This window comes from Pantherophis guttatus, chromosome 1, assembly GCF_059756535.1.
Source record: "Pantherophis guttatus breed Tessera chromosome 1, ASM5975653v1, whole genome shotgun sequence".
Classification (NCBI taxonomy): Eukaryota; Metazoa; Chordata; class Lepidosauria; order Squamata; family Colubridae; genus Pantherophis; species Pantherophis guttatus.
In genome coordinates, this window is record NC_142063.1 from 318,669,931 (window position 1) to 318,695,682 (window position 25,752).

Sequence of the window (25,752 nt, forward strand, 5' to 3'; positions counted from 1 at the left end):
GGCCAAATAAAAGGTAAAAATAACGCGGGGGGGGCAGAACTGGTTCGGTGACGTCATATCATCACCGCTACTGGCTCGGCGGAACCGGGCGGAACCAGGAGGATCCCATCACTGTGCAGGATAGCAGTGAGATCCCCATTTGGCTTCCCTGTCTAGAGAAAATGGGAATCATTTTCCCCTCAGTCTTAGATCTGTGGTCCCAGTAAGCCTCTCCCTGCTTCCAGCCTCCTGATGTTTGTGGAGTGGATGAGATGATAACAATTGTTCTTAGTCTGTGGCAACCTGGCACCTTCCTTTTCCTTTCCCCTTTTTCTCCATCAGTCACTCAGATTTTAATTTTAGAACTATGAGGAGACACTTCTGTTTTTTTCTCTAAAGAGCAAGGCTACCAAAACAATTTATTGGCAAGAAAACCAAATGTCGCAGCCTGGATGTGAAAAAATATATTGTTGGAGGCTTGGATCCTGATTAGGTGATGGAGAAGATTACTGTAGACAAGGCTCAGCTCTTAAAGATGATTCAAAATTTCAACTTCCATACGTCGTTAGTAATTATACCTGGAAAACACCAAATGAAAATTGCTATTTTTCTGTGTAATAGAATATATGTAATCACTTTTAGCTGGTTTCCATTAAAGGTACAGTAATCTGAAATTGAGCTACGTTTTCTAGAATTATAGTGTCTTCTGTGATGGGGAACCTGTCAAATTGAAGACAAAACATTATTTTTCTCTTTCAAGAAAGCTGCCAATATCATTTTTATTTTTTTGGCAGAATCAGTTATTTTCAGATATAGTTGCCCTTTTTGAAGAGAAACATTCTGCCGAGTTTCAGAGCATTCAGTTCAAGGGTTTTGAGGTGATATTCAATAACAACCAAGCTAAATATTGGTATTTCGGAAAATAAAAACCTGCCAGATATCCAGCCAAAAGGAAATAACCCAAAAAGTACTTCTGGTTGAGTGTGCCTTCAGAATGAGATTCTATTCAGAGCATTTATGTTTAATGGCACCATGATCCTATTCATTTTTGACCACTACATAATTTTGAACTGGTGTGTGAAATGCTTCAATGTTTTAGTTCTTGAGCTCATTTTTTTTTGGGGGGGGTGGCATATGTGAATATTTAATCAGGTCACTAATTTTAGGAAACTAATTGATGGATTTCTTGGTATTTTCTGCTGGTGGGAAAAACAACTCCGTTATGCTTCCTAAGGGAAGAAGCACATTTTGACAGCTATCTAAACCAGTTATCAAGACATGATCCTGAGCTGGCTCATCTGTGGTTATGTATACAGGTCACAAAACAGGATCACGTGACCCCGGGACATTGCAGCCATCATAAACATGAATCAGTTGTCAAGCATCCGAATGTAAATCATGTGATCATAGGGCAGGGGTGAAATGCTCCCGGTTCAGACCGGATCACCCGATCTGGTAGTGATGGAGGCGGGTGGTTTGGAGAACCAGTAGCAAAAATCCCTGCCCCCCTCCATGCCCAGCTGAGCTGCATGATCATCAGAGGCTTTGTTTCTTTTAAATGGCTCTGACGATCCAAGCTGAGTTGCCTGATTGACAGAGGGTTTTAAAAAACCCCTGCCGATCAGGCAACTCAGCTTGGATCGCCAGAGGTTTTTTCTTTTAAATGCCTCTGATGAGCCAAGTTCTGACGATCCCAGCTGAGTTGCCTGATTGTCAGAGGGTTTTTAAAAAACATTCTGCCAATCAGGCAACTCAGCTTGGATCGCCAGAGCCATTTAAAAGAAAAAAAGTTTTTTTCTTTTAAATGCCACTGACAATCCCAGCTGAGTTGCCTGATCGGCAGAGGGTTTTTTAAAAACCCTCTGACAATCAGGCAACTCAGCTGGGATCGTCAGAGCCTTTTGAAAGCATTTTTTTACAACCTCTTACAGCCGAAGAGATTGTAGAAAAAATGGTTTTATAAGTAAAAAAAAAATTGGCCACGCCCAGTCACATTACCCCCCCCACCAAGCCACGCCCACAGAACCAGTAGTAACAAACTTTAGATTTCACCACTGCCATAGGGATACTGCAATGGTCATGAGTGTGAAACATGGTCCTAAGCAGTGGTGGGATTCAGCCGGTTCTGTCCGGATTGAGGGCTGCATCAGGGTTGCATTTGATCTCGGGGGGCTGGGGTAGGCATGGCAAGGGTGGATGTGGCCAGCTCGACATCATTTGTGTCACAGGTGCTTGTGGTGGCCCGAGCGCTCTGCCAGCGGAAACAGGCTCCCGAGCTCTGTTTCTAGCTGTGACGGCCTCCTGCAACCCTCTGTCAGTGAAAAGGATCTTGTGAGGGCTGTGTGCGGCCCTCTCAAGCTCCATTTTCAGCTGCGACGGTCTTCTGCAACCCTCTGCCAGTGAAAATAGAGCTCCCAAGGGCCACATGTGGCCCTCCCGAGCTCCATTTTCACTAGCAGAGGCACCACGGGCCGATCCTTCGCTGTTTCCAGGGTGGCCCTGCGGGCCAGATCTAAGCATCCTGTGGGCCAGATCTGCCCTGCAGGCCTTGAATTTGACACCACTGCTCTAGGTAGTCTATATGTGACTCTAGGTAGCTTCCAGTAAAATACATAAATATAAATAAAAGGCTAGTAGTCCAACCAATTAGCCACATAGCCATTTAACCAGGAGATGGACTTCATTATATTCCCAGGACCCTGGGCTCAGTTTTCAAGCTTGGGATGTAGCTAATTCAATCTCAAAAGAGATGGTACTCCAAAAGGTGGGCACCATGGTAGAAAAGGCTCATCTTCCAGGTCCCACCAGCCAGTGCTCCCTAGCACATGGTACCTGGAGCATATTTCCCCTGCTCGATCACATCAGAGAGGAAGAAACAAATGAAATACTTAGCAGCACTGAACTTGGAATTTTTACCCTACAGAGCAGGTATCCTGGCTGAGTTAAAATCTTACCTGAATTGAGGCCCAAATCCAAGGAAAAGGAAGCAGTCTTCACAGATGGCATCAGTTGGAGATCTTCTCGTCCCCCAAAAGCTAAGGATTATAACATTTGCAGTAAAACTATGAAGACATCAAGATTCCCTTTGACAAAGGAGAATGAAGATGTGAGGAGATTAATTGACCCTATAGGATTTGAGTTTTATGGACTTTTCCCTTTTTGTACCAAACAGCAGCAAGTCTAAGCCCTGGCAGTATCTTATTTCTGCCATGTCCCGATGAGATCATCAACAGGTGATCAGCAAACTCCATGCCAATATAGGAGAGCCATATTTTTATTCATTTATTTATTCATCGTATTTACATAGCTGGATTATATATAGGTAGTTTTAAAGCAGGGGTGTCAAACTCACAGCGTCACATGATGTATCAGGACTTTTTTCCCCTTTGATAAACCGGGCGTGGGCATGGCCAGTACGTGACGCATCTGGCCCACGGGCCGGGAGTTTGACAGTTCCATTTTAGAGTATAAGAACCTTGGTGGTGCAGTGGTTAGAATGCAGTACTGCAGGCTACTTCTGCTGACTGCCTGCTGCCAGCAGTTCCGCAGTTCGATTCCCACCAGCTGGGAAGGCACAAAACTAGGAGCCATAGTGGTGCAGTGGTTAGAATTCAGTATTGCAGGCTATCTCTGCCCACAGCCAAGAATTTGATTCTGATCGGCTCAAAGTTGACTCAGCCTTCCATCCTTCTGAGGTTGATAAAATTGTTAGGGGAAATATGCTGGCTCTGTAAACCGCTTAGGGAGGGCTGTAAAGCACTGTGAAGTGGTATATATAAGTCTAAGTGCTACTGCTAAGTGTTAGTGCTATTTTTGATTTTTAACTATAATGAGGCCCAGAACTATAGTCTTGTCATGCCAGTTGTTAAGCAGGTCACCACATGTCTGATTTGATGCCCTTTTTTGTGATCATTAAGCAAATGCCATGGTTTAAAATGAACATGATAATTGTTAGGGAACCCCATTGTACCGAATGGCCATTTTTTGGTCAGGAACTAGAATAAAGTTTTGTTTCTGGCAAAACACGTAACCTGGTTATGTGATCGCTGGATGTTGCAAACATGTGACCGGAGGGGAAGGGAATCTTTCTGGAGTTCAAAATTGGTTTGTAAATAGATATGGGAAGGTCTGTTGTAACTACTAAGTGACCAGTTGTAAATCAAGGACTATCTGTACTGGTCTTACATACTGTAGTAAACCAAGAGATTATGCTTTGTAAAATGTAATAGCTTTGTTTTATGCACAGCATTAGAGCTTATTGTTTAGGCCATACAATATGGGAGCTCATTTATGGACTCTTTCACCCCTGCTGCAAAGCTAGACAGATATGCAGTGGTCCTTGTTTAATGACCGCTCACTAATGACCATTTGAACTTGCAACAGCACTGAACAAGTGGTAGTTACAACTGAACCTTGCACTTACAGGTGCTGCTGCTTCCCTGCAGTCACCTGATTGTCATTTGCAACCTTTTCCTGCAGGCTTCATGCAAACAAAGTCAATTGGGAAGCCAGCAAGAAGGCAGAGGTGGTCACAATAGGTCCTCACTTAATGACCCATGTCATTCATGCTTAATAATAGTATACAAGGACAGCTGAATCTGCCATTGCTAAATGGTATGATCACATGTTTTTTCTATTTATGACCATGTTGCTTAACAATGAATTTTTGGTCCCAATTAGCGCTGTTAAATGAGCACTATCTATACTGCTCAAAAAAATAAAGGGAACACAAGCAGAAGACATCCGAGATCTGAATGAATGAAATAGCCTTATGAAATACTTTGTTCTTTACATACAGTAGATTATACACTGCTCAAACAACTAAAGGGAACACAAAACTACTACTGTATGTAACGAACAAAGTATTTCATAAGGCTTTTTCATTCATTCAGATCTCGGATGTCTTCTGCTTGTGTTCCCTTTATTTTTTTGAGCAGTGTATATTCCCCGCACTATTCTACTTAAATAGTAGATCTACGTTAGTTTTATGCAAGCTAAAAATGCAAATAACATTAGGACACTGCTCCTGCCTCCTTTCTTGTCTGAAATTTTTTCATAGCTGATACAAGAGTAGAGCTTCTATTACTTCATGACTGATCTGAATTAAATATTGAAGCTTCTTCATTAGATATGATTGCTAACATCAGGAAACATTTGGGACACAGTCTTAAGTTTCTTGCAATTTAGTAAAATGTGACCATCATAATTAAGTAGCACCATGATTTGTATTCTGGTAGGGATGATACAATGACCTATTTTGGCTTTGCTTCACTGTAGGGACAAGATATACTGTGCAAATGTTGCTATTTTCCTTACCAATTTCTCAGGGCGGCAACATCTCTGTTCCCCATTTTTGCAGGTTCCAAGATCCAGTTCTAGCTGGGCCCTGATCTCAATGCACTTGGCCTTGCAAATACCCTCTTGCAAGATGCAGGTCTGTGTATCTGAAGTTCTGTTGCGTCCTGGAAAATGTTCTTGGCATCAGATTTGACACTTTGTACTTTAGAATAGAATAACAGAGTTGGAAGGGACTTTGGAGGTCTTCTAGTCCAAACCCCTGCTTAGGCAGGGAAACCCTATACCACTTCACACAAATGGTTATCCAACATCTTCTTAAAAACTTCTGGTGTTGGAACATTCACAACTTCTGGAGGCAAGTTGTTCCACTGATTAATTGTTCTAACTGTCAGGAAATTTCTCCTTAGTTCTAAGTTGCTTCTCTCCTTGATTAGTTTCCACCCATTGCTTCTTGTCCTATCCTCAGGTGCTTTGGAGAATAGCTGGACTCCCTCTTCTCTGTGGCAACTCCTGAGATATTGGAACACTGCTATCATGTCTCCCCTAGTCCTTCTTTTCATTAAACTAGACATACCCAGTTCCTGCAACCCTTCTTCATATGTTTTAGCCTCTGGTCCCCTAATCATCTTTGTTGCTCTTCTCTGCACTCTTTCTAGAGTCTCCACACCTTTTTTATGGGGCAGTTCTTTAAGGGGCAGTTATTGAGACAGGAGTGAAGGCACTTCTGTGTCATCCTGGCTCTGGGTTCAGTACATGCTGGAAGGCTAGTACTTCAAGGATACCTACAGTTTACAAATCCAGGATTCCTTACCTTCAGCAACTAATCCCAAGGATAAAATCCATTCCTACTCCAGATGGTCTTTAGCTCTGAAGGCTAATTTTTTGAAATGCCAGACCGCTGTGTTGCACCCTTGCTTGACTTGGGGTTGCCATTAGAATGGACTAGGTAATATAAGCAAATTTGAGAACTTATTCTGGGGATGTTTATGACAGTTGCCATGGAGGATGTGTGCATTCCCAGCATAGCTGTAAAAGAGGAGAAAATAAGGGGATCCCATTGCTGCTTCCCAGCAGGCCAATTGCCCACTTCCTGGGTGCTCCTTAGCATCCCAGCTTTCCTTTGTTTCTTTTTTAGAAAAGTGGGCACAAAAATGGTACTAGCCTGCAGCTACTCAGTTATCCTTATTTTCTAATAATGCACCTGTGTGGGGCCTTGAAGTATTTTTTGAAATTACAGTTACGGTGAATACTATTTCTTTGATTGCACCAAGTCAGCTTCTCAGCTATTTAACTAATTAAATGGTATTAATTAATTTTAGATGGCAATCACATAATCAAATAGAATAGGAAGCTGGATGACCACTAAAGTATGGCCCTGGGCCATGAGGACATTTGTCATAAGTACCAGGTCATCTATAACTGTGCTGGACCTTGATATGTTCCTTCTTAGGTTCTGTTCCAGTTTCAAACCTCTTGAAGCTGTAAAAGCGGATATACGAGGTTTAGCTTAATCCAGCAGGGAGTTTGCAAAATTTTAACAATGACACACAATCTGTGGGTGTCTACAGGGAACAGGCAAAAACCTCAGAACAAATATTGACATGTGTATAATGACTGCACTGTGAAACGGTTGTAACGTATGAATTTGCATTAGATTGTAGGCAATTACGCCACCCAGTGTCACCTTGTGTGAAATAGGCAGCCGCACAAATCGAATCAAATAAATAAGTACCATGATGACATCATTGTATATCATTATTTTAGCCTTTTCATGGTTTGTTGCAGACATCACTGAGAAGATCTATCAGCTCTGATTTGGTTGGTGGTGCTATATGACTAGTCTCTGGTTTCCATGGGCTGGAACATTATACAGTGATACTTTGGTACTCAATTGCTTTGAAACTCAAAACATATTGACGCAAAAATTTTGTCTCAGTACTCATCGTTTGTTTGATATTCAATGCACAAGCTAGAACTTGCCAGTATTGGGTGTCTTATGACTCACTACATTATTCCTTATGGAAACATTTTTGTTTGGTATTCAATGATTTTGGTACTCATTGCACCATACAGAACCAACTAACAATGAGTACCAAGATATCAGTTAAATTTCTAGCTATGTTCAACCATTATATATATTGTTTTATGTCTCATATGTGGTTTTTATGGAAATACTCAAATAAACTGGGTTTTCTTTGAAGCTGGAGTCACCTCCATTTTCACTTTCTGCAATCATTAAATTTATTTATTTATTTATTTATTGGTTCGATTTATATGCCGCCCTTTTCCGGATACTCAGGGTGGCTTACAATGTGTTAAGTGATAGCCTTCATACTTTTGTATATACCTGCTTAGTAGGGCTTTCGCCCCCGCCCCCCCACAAGCGGTGGTTTTTTTTTATACAAAGTCAGCTTATTGCCCCCACAAACCGGGTCCTCATTTTACCTACCTCGAAAGGATGGAAGGCTGAGTCAACCTTGAAACCTTAAATCAGCAAATGTGAGGGTTGGATGAGATCTTAGAGATAATCTAGTCAAACCCCTTGCCCGGTGCTGAAACCACTACTTTGGCATCTCTAACAGTCATCAATCATCTGTTTAAATTTTTATACCAAAGGAGAAACTACAACATTTTAAAGAAACCTGTTCCATTTTTGATATGTCTTACACTAGGAAAATTTTCCTGAATTTCAGAAGAAATCGACTTCCTCTAATTTCCACTCATTATTTCTGACTTGGTCTTTTGGAATGGCCCTGAGCAATCCTGCCCTCTTACATGGCAACGTTTCAGATATTTGAAGGGAGCTATCATATCTCCCTTCAGTCTTTTCTTTTTCAGGACAAGCATGTCTATCTGTTCTGTAAGTTTTTTCTTCCACAGATTTTCTGGACTATAAACCTGTAATATGCCTTAGGAACAAATTCTGATTTCTCTTAATCAAAAATTGCAGCTGTTCCAGGCTCTGATAACATAATAAATATAAGGCTCTGATTTAAAAGTCTTGAACAACAGTGGATAAAATAGTGAAACGCAGGCATTTATTAACTGTGCCTTTTCGCTTGGAATTATCCAAACACAGTCTTTCATTCTCTCTTCTACTCAGGCACTCCAATCAAATTCTCTTTCAAACATGAAAGTCTTGTCTTCAAAAGAAAAGTTTCTCAGCTCACAAGCTGAATTGTCCAACATGAACACAACAGATAAAACAGAATTGTTCTTACCTGGTTGCCTTTTACTTGCTAGAACAATAGAGAGTGGGAAGATGGCCAGAAGGACAAGAACTGCAGAAAGTTTCATGGTTGAAAATTTCTTGGGCTGCATGAGTCAGTTCAGATGAAAAAGTGTTTAAATGAAAGAACCAGCCCTAGATTAACTTTTTGCGCAAAGTACAGGGCAGACATAGAAGAGTACAAAAAAAAATAAAATCCAACTTCCGTCAGGCAAAGTTTCCTCCTATATCTTTTGAATGTCATTCCACCCTGATACTCCTGCTCAGAGAATGAAAAGTCCAGGACTTGTTTTCTTATCCTGTGTAGCTGTGTTCTTGTCTGTTCAGAGGCCAGAAAACAAAGTTAGCCATGGGATTTAAACACATAAACTCATGACAAATCACAGTTTCAAGCTGATGTTATGGGACTCACCTTCACCAGAATTGAATCCACGATCTGTATTCAGTTGCTGCATAGGATTAATCGCAAAGGTTGTTTCTCATGTTGTGTAACCAATTTTTCCATCTTTGCTTTCTGAGTAGCCTTAAAACAGCTTCATTAAAAACAGTTTTTATTTTTATTTACACAATTTCCTCAACTTCTGACATTTTCCTTGTGCGTTTTCTAAAAATGTATTTCTGCTGTTTGTTTCTTTTAAAAGATGTCCATTTTTATCCTTTTGCTTTTTTTAAACATGAGTTTTGCGCAAAATCTGTATTTATTTATTTATTTATTTTACACACAGGTATCTTGTGAATTATAAGCAAGTATACACACACAAACACACACACATATATATATATACACACACACACATATATATATACATACATACATATATACATATATATATATATATATAATATATATAGGTTTCTCAGGTTTTCGCGGGTGTTTGTATGTATGTAGGTTTGTAGCATAAAAATCTAATAGATAAATACATACATACTACAGTAGGAAATACAAAACGAGAGTTTCCTGCCCAAAGGGGTTTGCATTCCAAAATTTGACCTGGGACAGGTACAAGGTGCAAAAAAGACAATACGGCAGCCATAACCATGTGATAAGAATCCCACATGAAGTATGTAGAAAAGAGTGGGGTTTTGATTGCATGGTTGTGGCCATCATCTTCATTTTGTTTAATCCTCTTCCTGCATGATAAAAACAAAGAGAAAAAGAATAACAATCTGCAGTTGTTTCAATTGTACATGACATAGGATCAACTTGAGGAGAGTAATGCTAGCACATCCTTGAGCCCCATACATAGGGACATTCCCCCCGCCCCACAGTCAAAGTATTGCATTTTTTTCAAATAAGCAGATGGAAGGTTTTTTAAAAAAAATAGTTAAAATCCAATTCCAGAAGTTGTATCAATGTTTTGCTTCACCATATATATATATATACACATACATACACATATATATTAAGTGTTTACCGAGACACCTGGTCTACCCCAACATGTGGGAGGGGAGGGCATTCTGCTCCCCTTCACCTTTCAGCTCCAATGCAGGAGCCCTCAAGCAGTCGCATTCACGACAAACCATTTTATACCAAATTTATATTTTGCTGATAAAGAAATAAAGGGAGACTAGTATAGATCTATTTCAAGCTTTTTAGCTTTCATCAGCTAGCCATACCCTTGTGGCTCAGAAGGTTAATTCAACTGCCTAACATGCAGGAAGCCCAAGTTTGAATCCAAGTAAGGGTAAAAATAAATAAAATACACACACATACACATGCTTCCTCAAGTGGGGCTCTGCCAGCGGGGAAATGCACTTACCTTCACTACTGGAGTGTGAATGTGCCTTCCGCGCATGCGCAGAGGACCAAAAACGGGACATAATGACATCCCAGCGGGTGGGTGGAGCCTCCCTCTGCCAGCACTACCGCTTCACATGAGCCGGATAGATCCGGCTAGATTTCACCTCTGGGCTCTGCATGCAGACGCAGGTACTCACACCAGCCAACCACTCATGTGGTCCGGTTGCGAATAGGCTGCAGACTGGTAATGGGCCATGGCTCAGAGATTGGGGACCCCTGAGATAGAGGACATGAGTAGGAAACTGAGTGTGTGTTCTCCTTTTTCTGACTCTCTGGCAAATCTAGACTCCAGTGAATATTTGCCGTAGGTCTTTCAGAATATTAAGAAGATCTAATCAGAACTAGTAATTAAAAATAATGTAAAAACTCAATGTGATTCTTATGTTAGTTAAATAACATTGTCTATTCCTAACTGGAAAACTTTCCTAGACCATTATTGACTGCTCAGAGATGCTAACAATGAATACATGTTGATGAAATATGTTTTTTTACAGTAAATCTATAATAATTAGCACAGGATTAAGAAAAGATTTTTAAAAACCATCTCTTTTTCATTCATCTTGAGAGTGATTTTACTTCCAGTCGATCACTACACAGATCACCACTTGTTTGAAAAACCCAAGGAAAATCAACCTTCATGCATAGCATGATTATAATTGGGTTGAGTGTCTCAGCGGATTTCTCTCCTCTGAGCAAGTTGCTGTGCTGAGCCATGACTCTTTCAGCTTCATTGAAGTGAGACAAATAACTCAATCCATCGAGCAGTTCCCTCTGGAGTAGTAGGTAGCTACTTAAGCAGTCTCTTTTCCTCCATCTTCTCTTTCTGCTTTTTAATTTTGCAGAGAGGTTCATCTGGACTCAGAAAGCACTCTGGGCAGGTAGAGTCCGAAAGAAACTCTTTACAGCTCTACGGAACAGTCATCAGTAAATACGGACCATGCTATATTAAGAAAAAGAATTGTTTCTGGATTGGGGCCTTCATTGTGTGTACAAAGCAATTTGCTGAAAATTTGTCTTCTGGGGTTGAATCAGTGGTAGGTTTCAAATATTTTTACTACCATTCTGTGGGTGTGGCTTGGTGGGCGTGGCATGGCTTGGTGGGCGTGGCAGGGGAAGGATACTGTAAAATCTCCATTCCCTCCCCACTCCAGGGGAAGGATACTGTAAAATTTCTATTCCCACCCCAATCCAGGGGAAGGTTACTGCAAAATCCCCATTTCCTCCCGATCAGCTGGGACTTAGGAGGCAGAGAATAGATGGGGGGAGGGGGTATCAGTCAGAATTTTTACTACCAGTTCTCCGAACTACTCAAAATTTCCACTACCGGTTCTCCAGAACTGGTTAGTACCTGCTGAAACCCACCTCTGGGTTGGATGCTAATATTTTCGGGGTGTTGGTTGTTCAATGTCTGGTGAAAGGCATAGCTTCAACCCAGAATCCCAAGGAATTGAGATTGTCATAACTTTCATAGACCCAACCAAAAAGTAGACCCACCTTTTGAAAGTTTGTGACCTTGCTTTTCTGAGGGTTGCTCAAGTGCTGTTTTTTCATGCTCTCCCCTCCCCTCACCCCATGACAGGGTCGTATTAGATTACACAGGAGAAAAATTCAGTCATTGTTTCCTGAAATAGGAAGGTTCAGTCTGATACTAAGCTGGGAACAAAATAAATCCTACATGGTGAGGCAGACAGAGCAACTTGAAATAAGGCAAAGATCCCTGCTAACCTCAAATTTATTTAATTAAGCCAGTGGCCAGTAAAGCAAAAAACAAACAAACAATAAGCAACCATCAGAAACAATGGCCAAATACAATGAAGACAGGGTTGGTCATTTGAAACCTAGAAAAATAAGACATAAAACTTGAGAAAGGGGAGAACTGAATAAAATGCAGTAAAACAGTGTAAAACCTAGGATAAAATAGAAATAAATAAGGAATACCTCATTAGTTTAGATTTAGTCATTTCCAAATTAGGACATTTTATGCCTTTTTAAGGGAATACTGCTGATGGAAACTTAGCAACTCTATTTGTGAAGGTTCCATTCTGTGAGTAGGAAATTGTCCACCTCACCCTTATTGGGTTTTTGTCAGGAGTATGTCTGCATGTCCCCCCAAGTCTTGCGCTGCTGCCCCATTGTGGAGGGGGATTGTTCCTGGGAGGGATGAGTGAAGAATGTTGAGTGTCTACTCTATGCCAAAAGTACATATTCTCCCAGTAGGGTCACCCAAGGTATGAAGGTTATCCCAACTGCCCACCTAAAACAAGTAGACACTTATATAGACAGAAGCATTATAAGAAGTTGTCAGAGGCAGGTGACCATTTTACTGGCAAAGGCATCAATTCATACTGCATGGGTGAAGGCAATAATAAACCACTTATATATTTTTAATCAAGAAAACCACATGGATATAAAATATAAAATCCGCCTATGTAGTCACTAGGAATTGAATACAACATGATGGGACATAAACAGTCAAAATGGTGTTCATGATGTGTGTAGTGCCATAAAAAAAAACACACATAAAAATGGCACTGGCATTGTTTTAAGCAGACCTGATCCTCAAAAGTATGTCATCATTTATGCACTAATATAAATACTACTTTGTATAATTGTATATAATTATTTGAAATAATAATTTTTTTTGAATAATTGTGTATAATAATACTTGAGAGCCAGTTTGGTATAGAGCAGGGGTTGCCAACCCTCGGTCTATGGGCTGGCACTAGTCTGTCACATGCCAGCAGCATGTCTGCGCAAACAAGCAAAGCCCCACCCACAGGATGCAGGAAGCACGCAAAACCACGCCCCATCTGGTCCATGGAAAAAAACGTTTCTCCATGGAGCCAGTCCCTGGGGCCCAAAGGATTGGGGGCCGTTGGTGTAGAGCAGAGGTTTTCAAACTTGGCAGCTTTAAGACTTGTGGACTTCAACTCCCAGTATTCTGCAGCCAGCTTAGCTTAGCTGGCTGGAGAATTCTGGGAGTTGAAGTCCACAAGTCTTAAAGCTGCCAAGTTTGAGGACCCCTGGTATAGAGTTTAAGGCATCAGGCTGAAAACCAGGAGATTGTGAGTTCTCCTGCCTTGGGCACAAAACCAGCTGGTTTACTTTGGACCAGTCACTCTCTCTCAGCTCTAGGAAGGAGACAATGGCAAACCACTTTGAACAAACCTTGTCAAAAAAAATCCCACAGGAACTCATCGGGGCAGTCTCCCAGAATGAGACACAATTGAATGGGGGAAAAAATGTAATTTAAAGTGCCCCAAAATATGGGAAACTTTTGGTTTTTCCTCTGCCTTATAAATGTTAGAAGTGTGGCAGTGGACCTTTCCTCTTCTTCTTTGAAAAATGTCCTCTACATCTGGAACATTAAATGAACAAACCAGAATGGCATCACACCTCATATGTTCCTCAGAAGCATTAGTTTCCTTAGGCCTGCTCTTTCACTTCCATGTTTGAGAAAATGGCCACTGTGAAAGGCCAATAGTTGTTGTTTGGCCTTCATGGTGACTACATTCACATTTCTCACTACAAAGCCGAATGAGAGGAAGCTTCTACTCCTTCATTGGCTCTGACTTGGCAATCCAAGACTAATTTCTGGGAGCATGAAGTTGATTCTTATGTTTACAATTGGCTGGGGACAGCCAAATAATGCTATCACACAAAAAATGGCAACATACAATGAGAGAAGACAACAATGCCTATTGAAAATCCAGCTACCGTGCATTGTTGGGGGCAGTAAACAGCAAGAAAAATATTGACAAACAAGGCATAATTTACGTAAGCTGGTGATAACTACGTAAGATGACGCATGCAAGTAACTAAACAACTATTTACATGGGCTTTCCCCACCACCACCACAAATTCCCTATAAAAGTACCAAATCCTGACTGCAACCATCATTGAGTATCCAGCTCATCGAGTTGCTTCTGTTTCTCAGAGTTTTGGAGACCAAAGCAGCCCTTTCTCAACATGAAGGTTCTTTACCTTGCTGTGGTTGTCATGCTGTTGGTTGTTGCTGTCATGGCTGATCCAGGTATGAGTACGGGGTAGGGAAATGAAGAGGCTTCTTGAAAAAATGTATCATTGGGGGAGTGAAGTAAGGTTCTGCGTCTGCAGAAATTTCTAGCCAGAACTAGTTGGTAATACTGTTACTGAAGGTTCAAGCCAACCTACTATGGCCTCCTCCAGCTATCTCAATTTTATTTCTCTTCCCCATCTTCCTTTTTCAGCTGAGGCTCAACATTCTATGATTTCTGAATACTGAGCATCATTCACTATGCAGGACAGGAGTTTTAATTTCTCTTCTTCAAAGAATTTTCTGTATTTCTCCAAACCTTGCCATTAGTCCATGTATAGTGATCATGCCCTATTGTTTCCCAGCACTTCAATTTTCCCTAGAGTACTGATGGCACTTAACAGCTGAAATTGTGGTTAAATAGAAAAATGCTTTATAAAGCTTCAAGGATCTCAGATACGTTAGGCTTGGTAAAAGACAGAGGATTATTTTTTTTTCCTTGGAGGAAATAAAAAGAGGCTGAAAGTAACATGACTGAGGTGTAAATAACATCCTTCAAGGTACTGAGAAAAGGGATAGGGAATTCCTCCTCCCTCTCAAAGCACCACAGGCAGGGATCATCCAAAGATTAGAAAGGGATTTAAAATAGAAAAATGAAACACTTCACACAGTGCCCACTTAACTTGTAGATTTCATTGCCATGAAATGTGATGGTTGCTTTACAGGAGTTTGGATATATTCCTGAAGGAAAAGGTCTGTCAACAGCTTACCTTTCTGAAAATTCAGTGGCACTGTTAGATTGGAAGCCGCATGCTTCAAAATATCAGTTGCAGGGAAACAATGGGAAATGGTGCGTCTCTGGTTCTTGCTTGCAAGCAACCTTGAGCCACATTTGCCTGGTCCTGGGGAAAGAGGAAATGCTGCACTAAGATAAAGTACATATCTTAGTGGATAAGAACTGAACAATTGGCTCCCTTCTTTTATATATACATATATGAATAAATACATTCATTTCTGGATATATAGAATATTATGCTTTTATGATATATGGTAAATGCAGTTTATTTGTTGCTTTGTTTAGGACCAGGGAAATTAGTATGCTTCCTGCCTCCTATTGATTTTCATGAATCCTCTGAAAATTTGTTTTACATAATTATTTGGTCAATTTGGATGACTTTAGACTCTCTTTTAGAATAATATCAATCAAAACTGGTTTCCATATTCCAGAGAAATTTTAATGAATTATTATTTTGATCTAATAGGCAGGTTCTACTGACAGTCTAAAATCATGACACTAAAAGAAAACAAATGTGGAGGAGCCAGATAAATGGAAATATCTATTAAGTTAAATAAGTATTTTGTAGTTAAATAGTTATTTTTGTTACCATGTATATCTGCTGGAAAAGAAATAATCCTGGGAGAGGAGAGGCAGGTGGAGCTGGCTACTCAGTTGTAACTAAGTGAAATGGCCCTTGGAAAATTGACAGATTCATTTGGTTGAAGGACTCCATTTAAAATTCCTGGAGTGTATCAGCATTTCTGATCTACTGACTAGTAATGTCTGCAAATAGGATTGAGCCTAACATGATTTAGGGCCCCAAATATTTTCCCAACTTTAGAGCAGCGCAATCTGTAGATCTTGGACTGCAAATAGATCCCAGTAACCTAAATGGGCAGCACTAAATATTCACTCCATGTTTGTGTATGTTTTTGTTCTAGGAGTAAAATTAATTGCTTTTTGGCCATCACTTCCCTCTCCTTCAAAATAGGCTGGTTATTAGCTCTGCCTACTATAGAGATATCAGTCTCCCCTGCCTTACACCTCTGAAGTTCAGGGGCCATTTTCATTTTTAAAAAATGTGATTCTAGAATATCAGTAGATTTGTGCATCCCTGTCCTAATGGTCAGAGGAAGGCCAACCAGGATAGTCTTGGGAGAATTAGGTGGCATAGTCAAACCGGGAAAGTCTTCTAATGTGACAATTGAAAAAATTTGTAGCAATACAGCTACATCTTTTGTGGTCAAAGATCCAACAGCAAAAGGAAAGTCTTGAGCAATAATGTAACCAGAGGTGGGTTTCAGCAGGTTCTGACCAGTTCTGGAGAACCGGTAGCGGAAATTTTGAGTAGTTCAGAGAACTAGTAAATACCACCTCTGACTGTCCCCACCCCCATCTATTTTCTGCCTCCCAAGTCCCAGCTGATTGGGAGGAAATGGGGATTTTGCAGTAACCTTCCCCTGGATTGGGGAGGGAATGGAGATTTTACATGCCTACCAAGCCACGCCCACCAAGCCATGCCATGACCACCAAGCCACACCCACAGAACCGATAGTAAAAAAATTTGAAACCCACCACTGAATGGAACTAATGGATTAGATGGTGGATCCTATAAAACACATGGAGAACCTACTAGTATGTGATGAGTTTAGAAAATAGGATGGTAAAGCTGATCCAAAAAGGTTAAAAGCATGATTGTTTTAAAATGAGACTGAATTTCTGCTAATTCTTATTTCTTATCTGTCAACTGTACATTTCCTCTTAAGTCTTTCTGAAAATGGATGAAGATGTTTCACTTTTCCTTAGCATTGTTTTTCCCCCCAACTCTTTGCAGCATGCAAAGGACAAACGTCTTGCAATTCTTTGGGAGGCAACTGTCTGAAACACTGCGGCAAATACCATACCGCCGACTTTTCCTGTGACTGCAACGCACGTGGATTGTACTGCTGCAGGGCTCACAAGAAAGGCTAAAGAAGAGGATGGCTGATCCTTCGAGATGGGGCAAGAGGAGCTCCTTCCAGTTCCTGACTGTTTAGGAGACATCATCATGTCTGCTCCTCTTCAATAAAGCCACATCAATATCTTGATTTTGTTTGTGTGTGTGTTTCCTTGGTGAAGGGGATGAAAATCTCAAGGGAGAAAAGAGGACATGTAGTATTTTCCAAATCAGAAAGCTAGAAACATTTCTCACCTTACTTTACACTGCCATAATTGAACATAAAAAGTAGCGTCTCTTTCATGAATATTGGGCACCATTCGCTATTCCCATTCAGAGTAAGGGTAGGGGAAAGGAATAAGCCAGGGGTGGGTTCTACTTACCTTTACTACCAGTTTGCAACGGGGCTGTGCATGCGCAGAAACATTCTGATGACATTGGGGTCGGTGGGCGGAGCCTCCCTCCGGTTTTACTACCGGTTCTATAGAACCGGTCCGAACAGGGGGCAATCCACCACTGAAATAAGCGAAGTTTTGCTATTAGTTTGAATTCATTGTCTTCATTCTCAATATGACCATCCTTTAATACTATAGAATGTTATCAGTTATTTCTGGAGGAACTTTAAAAATAGAGCTGAAGTTGTAGCAGTTATAAAAGATACACATTAGGATAAAAAAGATGGAAAGTCCATTTCTGGGTGGAAAAGATTCTTTTGATTTGTATATTTCCCTCCCCAAGTCCTTTTGCATGGAAAATTAAATCAGATGTCTTGTTTTGATATCACTGCTTAGAAAAGTCATAGGGATGTTATGTATTTACTGAATGTGCAAAAATTCCAAAGATCACATGTCAAACTATGATTTTTAAGTTTCTTATAAGAGACCATCTGATTACAAGAACCAGGGAGATGCAAAATGTTTTGTTAAACAAATATTACAACCTTGAAACAGTCTACCCTGAATGTACTGCAATTAGTTTGACCTCAGTGGTCAGAATAACTATATTCTTTGGTTGAAACTTCCGCAACTGAACATTTTGCATATCTCAATTACAACTACTTAGTTTAACTGCATATATTAGCTTAGAGATTTAACTCATTGGAAGGAGATACTGACAATCAAGTGCACAGAGATAAATCTTGTTAGATTAGACAAAGCCATCTTTGTTGCAGCACCTTACAATAGTAAGCACTCCAGTACCTTCAAGAAGACTTCAATTGGGTTGTCTTTCTCTGGATTGAAAACTTCTAGGATTATTGAGATCTGCATCACGGGTAGGTTTCACTTACCTTTGCTAACAGTTCGCTCGTGCACGTGCCACTTCTGCACATGCCCAGAAGCTTCTGTGCATGGGCAGATCGTATTTGATGACGTCCGGGTAGGTGGGCGGAGCCTCCCACCACCGCTACTACCGGTTTGCCCGGACCAGGGCGAACCAGTAGCAACCCACCACTGATCTGCATATAACATTAATTGCATCATTACAAATCCAAAGATTACTACATGGCAGCAGTAGTAGGCCTAGACACAGCAGATGGCAGCATTTAGCTAACCTTGGCCAATCTAAGAAAAGCTAAGAAGGGTTGAATCTTGTTATTCTATGAACAGAAAACCATTAGGAGATTCAGAACTGTATACTAGACTTCTATATTCTGAACCAACTGGAGCTGCCGGATGTTTTTCAAGGGTAGCCCCATGTAGAGTAGGTTGCAATAGTCAAGAGTAGGGCATGAGTGACTGTGAGCAGAGAAAGGGCACCAATTACATCTTTTCCTATGTGTTAGTCCAGGAAAGGGCGTAATTGATGTATAACCCACAGTTGCACAAAGGCCCTCCTGGGCATGACTGCCACCCGTTCCTTGAGCAGGAGGTGGGAATCCAGGAGAAACCTCAGATTATGCACTGGATCTGTCTGGGACAGGGCCATCCCATTCAAGACCAGAGGTGGCAATTCTCCAAACCCCAAACCCAAGTCTCCCTCCCAAGTCCCTTAACTAGATTTTTTTTCCTGACAAAAGTTTGGGACAGTAAGATAAGAGTTGCCAAGTTTAGCATTCACTATGAATCCATAAATAAACCAAAGTGTGTTTACAGTATTTGCTTACTTCCTGGGGCTGACAAGCTATTCCAGTCCAGCAGTCCTCTGAGTACAAAAAACCTGCATTAGACCGGAAAAAAAGGAAATGTACACATACAGTGCAGTTCTGCCTTCTTGAACAACTGCTTTGCTCACAGTAGAGCTCCCCCTCCTCCTAAAGTAAATGTGGTCCCTGTCCCCAAAAAGTTGCTAACCCCTACTTCAATGGGTGCAAAATTTGCAATGTTTTTGGGCCACATAATTTCTTTATAACAGAACAACAGAGTTGGAAGGGACCTTGGAGAACTTCTCATCCAACTTGCTGCTCAGGCAGGAAGCCCTATACCAGGGGTGTCAAACTCAGTTTCATTGAGGGTCGCCTGAGGTTGTGTTTGACCTTGGGGAGCTGGGGTGGGCATGGCCGAGGTGGGCATGGCCAGCTTGACGTCACTTGTGTCGGGGGCACATGTGGTGGCTCAAGTGCTCTGTCAGCGAAAATGGGCTCCCGAGCTCCGTTTTCAGCCATGACAGCCTCCTGCAACCCTCTGCCAGCGAAAATGGAGCTTGGGAGGGCTGCCCCTGAGCTCTGTTTTCACTGGCAGAGGCAGAGGCATCGTGGGCCAATCCTTCATTGTTTCCAGGGTGGCCCCGCAGGCCAGATCTAAGCACTCCATGAGTTTGACACCCCCTGCCCTAGGCCATCTCAGATGAATGGTTGTCCAATCTTCCAATGGTTGAAAACTTCCAGTGTTGGAGCATCCACAAGTTGTTCCACTGGTTAATTGTTCTCACTATCAGGAATTTTTTCCTTATTTCTAGGTTGCTTCTCTTCTCTACTTTCCATCCATTGTTTCTTATCCTCCTTTCAGGCACTTTGGAGAATAGGTTCACCCCCTCTTCTTTGTGGCACCCCTTAGATATTGCTATTACCCTATCATGTCACCTCTAGTCCTTCTTTTTAATAAACTAGACATATGCAGTGCCTGCAATAAATGGACCCTCTATTCAATCAGCCTCCAGACTCCATTTTGTCTCTAGTGCCTTTCTCCTGGCTTGGAACTGAACCAGATGGATATTTCTTCCAACACCCATTTTCCCAACAGGAACCAGATATCATTCTTTTCTTGCCATTCACAATAATCCTGTGTGATAACCTAAACCAGATAGACTTTATCCGTGTGAGGGTCTCATAATACTTATTAACCAGTTTACCTCTCTAGCATTTTAAATGAGCTCTCACAGATTGATCTTTGGGGTATTCTCTGTGAATACATATTTTCATCAGAGTCATAGATTGTGTTCAAGTTGCTCTTTTCCATGGTTAATTGAACGAACTACCATTAGCTAGGTTTTCACAATACACCAAACCATAATTTACAAACTGCAGTGGCTGCATTCATACAGCATGCTAAACCATAAACAAGAGCACCTCCAGTTATGCTGCTGAAATTTGGCAGCAGAAAAGCTAACTTTCAGCAACATGATTTTTTTTTTTTGAGATATAGTAAAGTTACTGCACCCACTTTGCCTTAAAAAGTTCCTCAGAAGTCAAAAAATCTCTATCTAAGACGACCACACATACGTTATTACTACTACAAAAGAAATGTAGGAGAGATAGGCAACTTGTAACCCTAAGGCTACATATGCTGTTCTCCGCCTATTTTATGTAGGTATTAGACTAATTTTGAAAGCTCCTTGTAAGCAAGAAATTCAGGCCTCTGGCAAAGCAATCATTCTCTTTTCTGGAAGCCTGCTGTGTCAGGAAAAAAAGAAACCTACAGAGATAGAAAAAAAAAGTTAGAAAAGCTAAGGGGTATAAAGCACCAGTTCCCAACCTTTTTGGCATCAGGGATCTGTTTCGTGGAAAATAATTTTTCCATGGACCGTGCGGGGATGAGGAGCGCACAACCCAGATCTCTCACATGCAGTTTGCAGTGGGGTTCACACTCCTATGAGAAGCTAAACCCTGTGGAGCTGAGGCGGTGATGTTAACAGCTGCAAATATAGATGAAGGTTTGCTTGCTCATCTGCTGCTCACTTCCAGCTGTGTGGCCCAGGGTCAAGGACCGATACTGGTCTGTGGCCCAGGGGTTGGGGACCCTTTTATAAAGCAATGCTGCTATAGAGACCTTCTAGTTTGTGGCCCTCGACAAGTTTATCTCTGCAGATAAGTAACCACTAAGTGGGAAACAGTTCTCTTACCCTGCCTTTCACAGAAAGGCCTCTAATTAGCAGCTCTGTTTCTTCTGAAGGAAAATGCTTGCATACATATAAGTAGGCCCATACAGACAGATGCTATCCTATATTAGGCTAAGTATGTTGCTGGCACTCAACTTACTGAAAAAAAAGACTGAAAGTAAGTAACAACCTTTTTTTGCTGTGGCTCAAGAATAATGGTGAGATCTGCCCCCACCCTCTTGGCCTTCCATAAGGACGGTAAAACTAATATGATCTGCTTAATGACTGGCTGGGTGGGCGTGGCTAGGTGGTCATGTGACTGGGTGGGCATGGCCAACTTGATGTTACTCACGTCGAGAGGCGCCTCGCCAGCCTCTACTCGCCTCTTCCCTCCCGGCCACTCCTCACCTACGTGCCCAGGCTCCTTAGGGCCCCAAAGGGGAAGCAGTTGTTGGAGCTAAGCAGTCACCATGAGAAACAGTTGGCAAAACAGCTGGCTCAGTTCAAATTGGATCTGACCGAGAAGGAGGCTCAGCAGAAGCACCTCACTGAGGACTACAAGCATAGGCTTTCCAAGCAGAGGGAAGACCTGCAGGAGTGCAAGGCCAGGTACCGGCGCCTGGAAGCTCAGTGGACTGAGATGGTCAGCCAGTTTCAGGCCATGATACAGTCCCACTGGAACAAGGCCCTCTGGCTCTTCGCCACCAGCGGCACTTCCCTCCAGCTTTCACCCAAAGCCCCGCACCAGGAGGCTGAAGCAGACCCCAAGTCAGAATTTCTATCCCCCTCTGACCCACACAAAAAGACCCCAAAGGGGGAGACTCTCTGCAGCAACACAAATGTTCATTGCACTTATCCGTCCCAGGAGCCATAGTTTGAGGACCCCTGATTTAGTACAATATTAAAAATGCAAATAATTTTTCTGTGGGACCACCAAAATTTTCTCACGGACCACCGGTTGGTGACCGCTGAACTAGAGCATACAAAACATTTGCTAGACCAATTCTCGAATGTTATGTCCTTATAAGGACATCCGCCCGGATTGGCTGCCAGCCATCGGGCGGGAAAGTTTGAATCACTGTCAGGGGCGGTGCGACTGCCAGAGCAAATATAGGAGAGCTCCGGCAGCGCGCAGCCAGTCTTGTTACTGTTTCCAAATAAAGTTATTAATGTAATGAGCTGGTCGCGTCTTCCATTTCCTGCGCCGATCTAACATCGAATAATGCTCATCTGTCTGGAACCCGCACTGCATATCGGACATTAGTATAATTGAGCGAGTCCAGAGACATTTCACGAGAAGAGTCCTGTACTCCTCGGCTTGCAACAAAATGCCTTATGCCACCAGGCTTGAAATGTTGAGTTTAGACAATTTAGAACTATGCCACCTTCGGTCTGATCTAAGTGTAGTACAAATATCTGCTACAACGTCCTACCTGTCAATGACTACTTCAGTTTCAACCACAACAATACATGAGCACATAATAGATACAAACTTAAGGTAAGCCACTCCAAACTCGATTGCAGAAAATACAACTTCAGCAACAGAGTGTTCAGTGCCTGGAATGCACTACCTGACTCTGTGGTTTCATCCCCAAACCCCACAACTTTAACCTTAGGCCGTCTACTGTTGATCTCACCCCATTCCTTAGAGGTCTGTAAGGGGCATGCATAAGTGCACCAACATGCCTACCGTCCCTATCCTAATGTCCCCATTTATTCGTACCCATTTCATGTATTCATAATCATTTTTATACTTATATCTGTAATCTTATATATGCTTGACAAAATAAATAATAATAATAATAAAAATGCTCAGCTCTATCCAGTCGTCCTGTCTCTACCCTAAATTAAGGGATTATAGGGTCATAAAAAAGGGAGCCAGAGTGAGTTTTTAAATAGCTGGTTTCTTAGAGGAATAATGTTAATAAATAAGGCAGCAAGGATAAAATGTATTTGAGGGCTGTTAGGTTCATACACATACAATTTCTTACCTCATTTTGTAATTAACTGGATATTGCAATTGGAGTTCTTAATTATTCTTTGCTTGTCTATTGAATTCCCTGTAAAATATATAATAGAAGTTTTACCATGATAAATACGGACTTAGGCAACTTTTCTTTCAGCCCTTTTAAAAAGAAATCATGTGCTTCAAACGTTGTGTCTTTCAACATCTTTCATCATTAAATTTTGGACAGAAAATCTGGATACTCTAAGCACTCAATTTGGCATCCAGTTTCACAGACTGAAGGCTCTTTAATTTCAGAATGGGAAAAAAGAGGGCTAAAATTATGTATTTGCATATTTTCAGGGGGGAAAATTATTTAGAAAAAAAATTTCATTATATCTATTTGAACCTTTCAAACTGCTAAAGATTCTCAAACAGGCTTCACCCATGTGTCAGATGACAGGTTCTTCCTTTGAAGTTCTCAACTGCAGCATGCCTGAGATATATGCTTAATCTGGTGGTTTCAATCATGCCGACTATACGGTTATATGGTTATGCCTTACATAGTTTTACATATGCATTATTTCTATGATTTTTTAAATTTCTTTTGCTTTCCAGAATGTGTAAATATGGCATGATCTGGAGACTACCTAGAAATGGAAATAGGGGTGGGCTGGACGAGAAAAATAGGAAGCAATCCAAGCTGAAATTATTTCAAGCATACAAGTTAATGAAGAGTTGGCACTGCTCTCAGTGGAAGTGGAGGGTCCTTTTGGAAAGAGCTTGAAAAATTACCTTGTGGTAGTTTGAACATTTGGAAAAGAGACACAGGAACCATTGAGAAGAAGACAGGGACAGATGGAAAGCAGTCAGAGCTACACTTAAGGGTTGGCATGCATCTACTCTAACCAGCTATTTACTAATCAAAGAGTTGAAGCAGAAAAAGAGGCCATTGAGAAAACAAAAAGATCTCAGTTTTTGTAGAGCATATGCCTGAAAAGAATGTAATGGAGATGGTCATATAGGCATCACCATTTAACTTGCGTAGAAGCTGCTCTTCTTGTTACTTATTTCAATATGCCTAGAACGAGGCACACTAATCAGATTTTTGGTGGCCATTTTTCATTGCCTTCTCTCATCTCCTTTTCTTTGTCACTTATGTTTGCAACTCTTTTAAAAATTAAGCCTCTGATGAAATCAACTTGTGGAAAAATAATGTATGAGAAGCACCTGGTGGAAAAAAAAAAGCCACTGAACCTTTAGCAAAATACTCATGTGAGATTATTGGCCTGGAAACCAATAAAGTATTTCCCCCAAAATTGGGATAGTTTGTTTCTAAGACAATGCAAGTTTGATTTGGCCAAGCTGTCCTTTCTTCATTGTCTTTTGAACATTTCTTGGCTAGACTTTTTTTTTTAATCTTGCATTTCTTCTATCTCAAGGGTTGAAAGTACTTCATGCTGGAGCAAGAGTACCCCTACAGTGTAGAAGGGTGCTTTCAGGGGTGAAATGCTCCCGGTTCAGACCAGATCGCCCGATCTGGTAGCGATGGCGGTGGGTGGTTCGGAGAGCCGGTAGCAAAAATCCCTGCCCCCCCCCATGCCCAGCTGAGCCGTGTGATCATCAGAGGCTTTTTTTTACTTTTAAAAGCATTTTTTCTACAACCTCTTTGGCCGAAAAAATGCTTTTAAAAGTTAAAAAAAAAGAAGCCTCTGATGATTGTGCGGCTCAGCTGGGATCGTCAGAGGCTTTTAAAAGCATTTTTTCTACAACCTTTTCGGCCAAAGAGGTTGTAGAAAAAAATGCTTTTAAAAGCCTCTGACGATCAGGCAACTCGGCTGGTATCGTCAGAGGCTTTTAAAAGCATTTTTTTCTGCAACCTCTTAAGGTTGTAGAAAAAATGCTTTTAAAAGTAAAAAAAAAAAGTTGGCCACGCCCACCCAGTCACATTAACCCCCCCAAGCCATGCCCACAGAACCAGTAGTAACAAATTTTACATGTCACCACTGGGTACTTTGTTAAAAAAAAAAAAAACCTGGGGGAGGGGTTGGGGATGTTTAAGCAACCATTTCCTCCCTTTAAAAATAACCTCTGAACTTCAAGAAATCTAACTCTATTTTTTTCCCCTTTGAGAAAGGGAAAAACTTACATTTTGTCTCTTGGCAATGGTTTCCCTCCGAACAACTGACATGTGGGCACTTCCCCATTAAGTTATGATCCCAATTTCACCCAAAACACATCTAATGGGCCCTGGAGACTATTATTTTTTTAAAAATATTATCATTAGTGATTAGGAAAATAGCTCTCAGGCAGGGGTGAAATCTACTTACCTTGCCTACCGGTTCGGAAGTACATGCACTGCGCATGTGCCCTTGCTCCGCTCGCGTGTGCATGTCACATCCACGCATGGACCCTCTGCACATGCCTAAACCCTTCTGCGCATGCACAGAGGTTAAAAAACAGGTTGCTTCCTGGTTAAAACCAAGAAGTAACTATGACCAGGCAGGTGGGCGGAGC

At 41.4% G+C, this 25,752-nt stretch overlaps 2 long non-coding RNA genes across 2 annotated transcripts; one reads left to right on the forward strand and one right to left on the reverse strand.

Moving 5' to 3' along the window:
* Positions 1-370: 370 nt before the first annotated feature.
* On the reverse strand, positions 371-8,629 carry LOC117667766 (uncharacterized). The gene is made up of 4 exons (XR_004592137.2): positions 8,499-8,629; positions 5,296-5,441; positions 2,934-3,014; positions 371-557 (listed from the first exon to the last, which is right to left on the reverse strand). It is a non-coding gene; the product is annotated as an uncharacterized LOC117667766 (long non-coding RNA).
* Positions 8,630-11,129: 2,500 nt separating this feature from the next.
* LOC117667765 (uncharacterized) lies at positions 11,130-17,187 on the forward strand. Its single transcript, XR_004592136.2, has 3 exons — positions 11,130-11,341; positions 14,245-14,340; positions 16,935-17,187. It is a non-coding gene; the product is annotated as an uncharacterized LOC117667765 (long non-coding RNA).
* Positions 17,188-25,752: the final 8,565 nt, after the last annotated feature.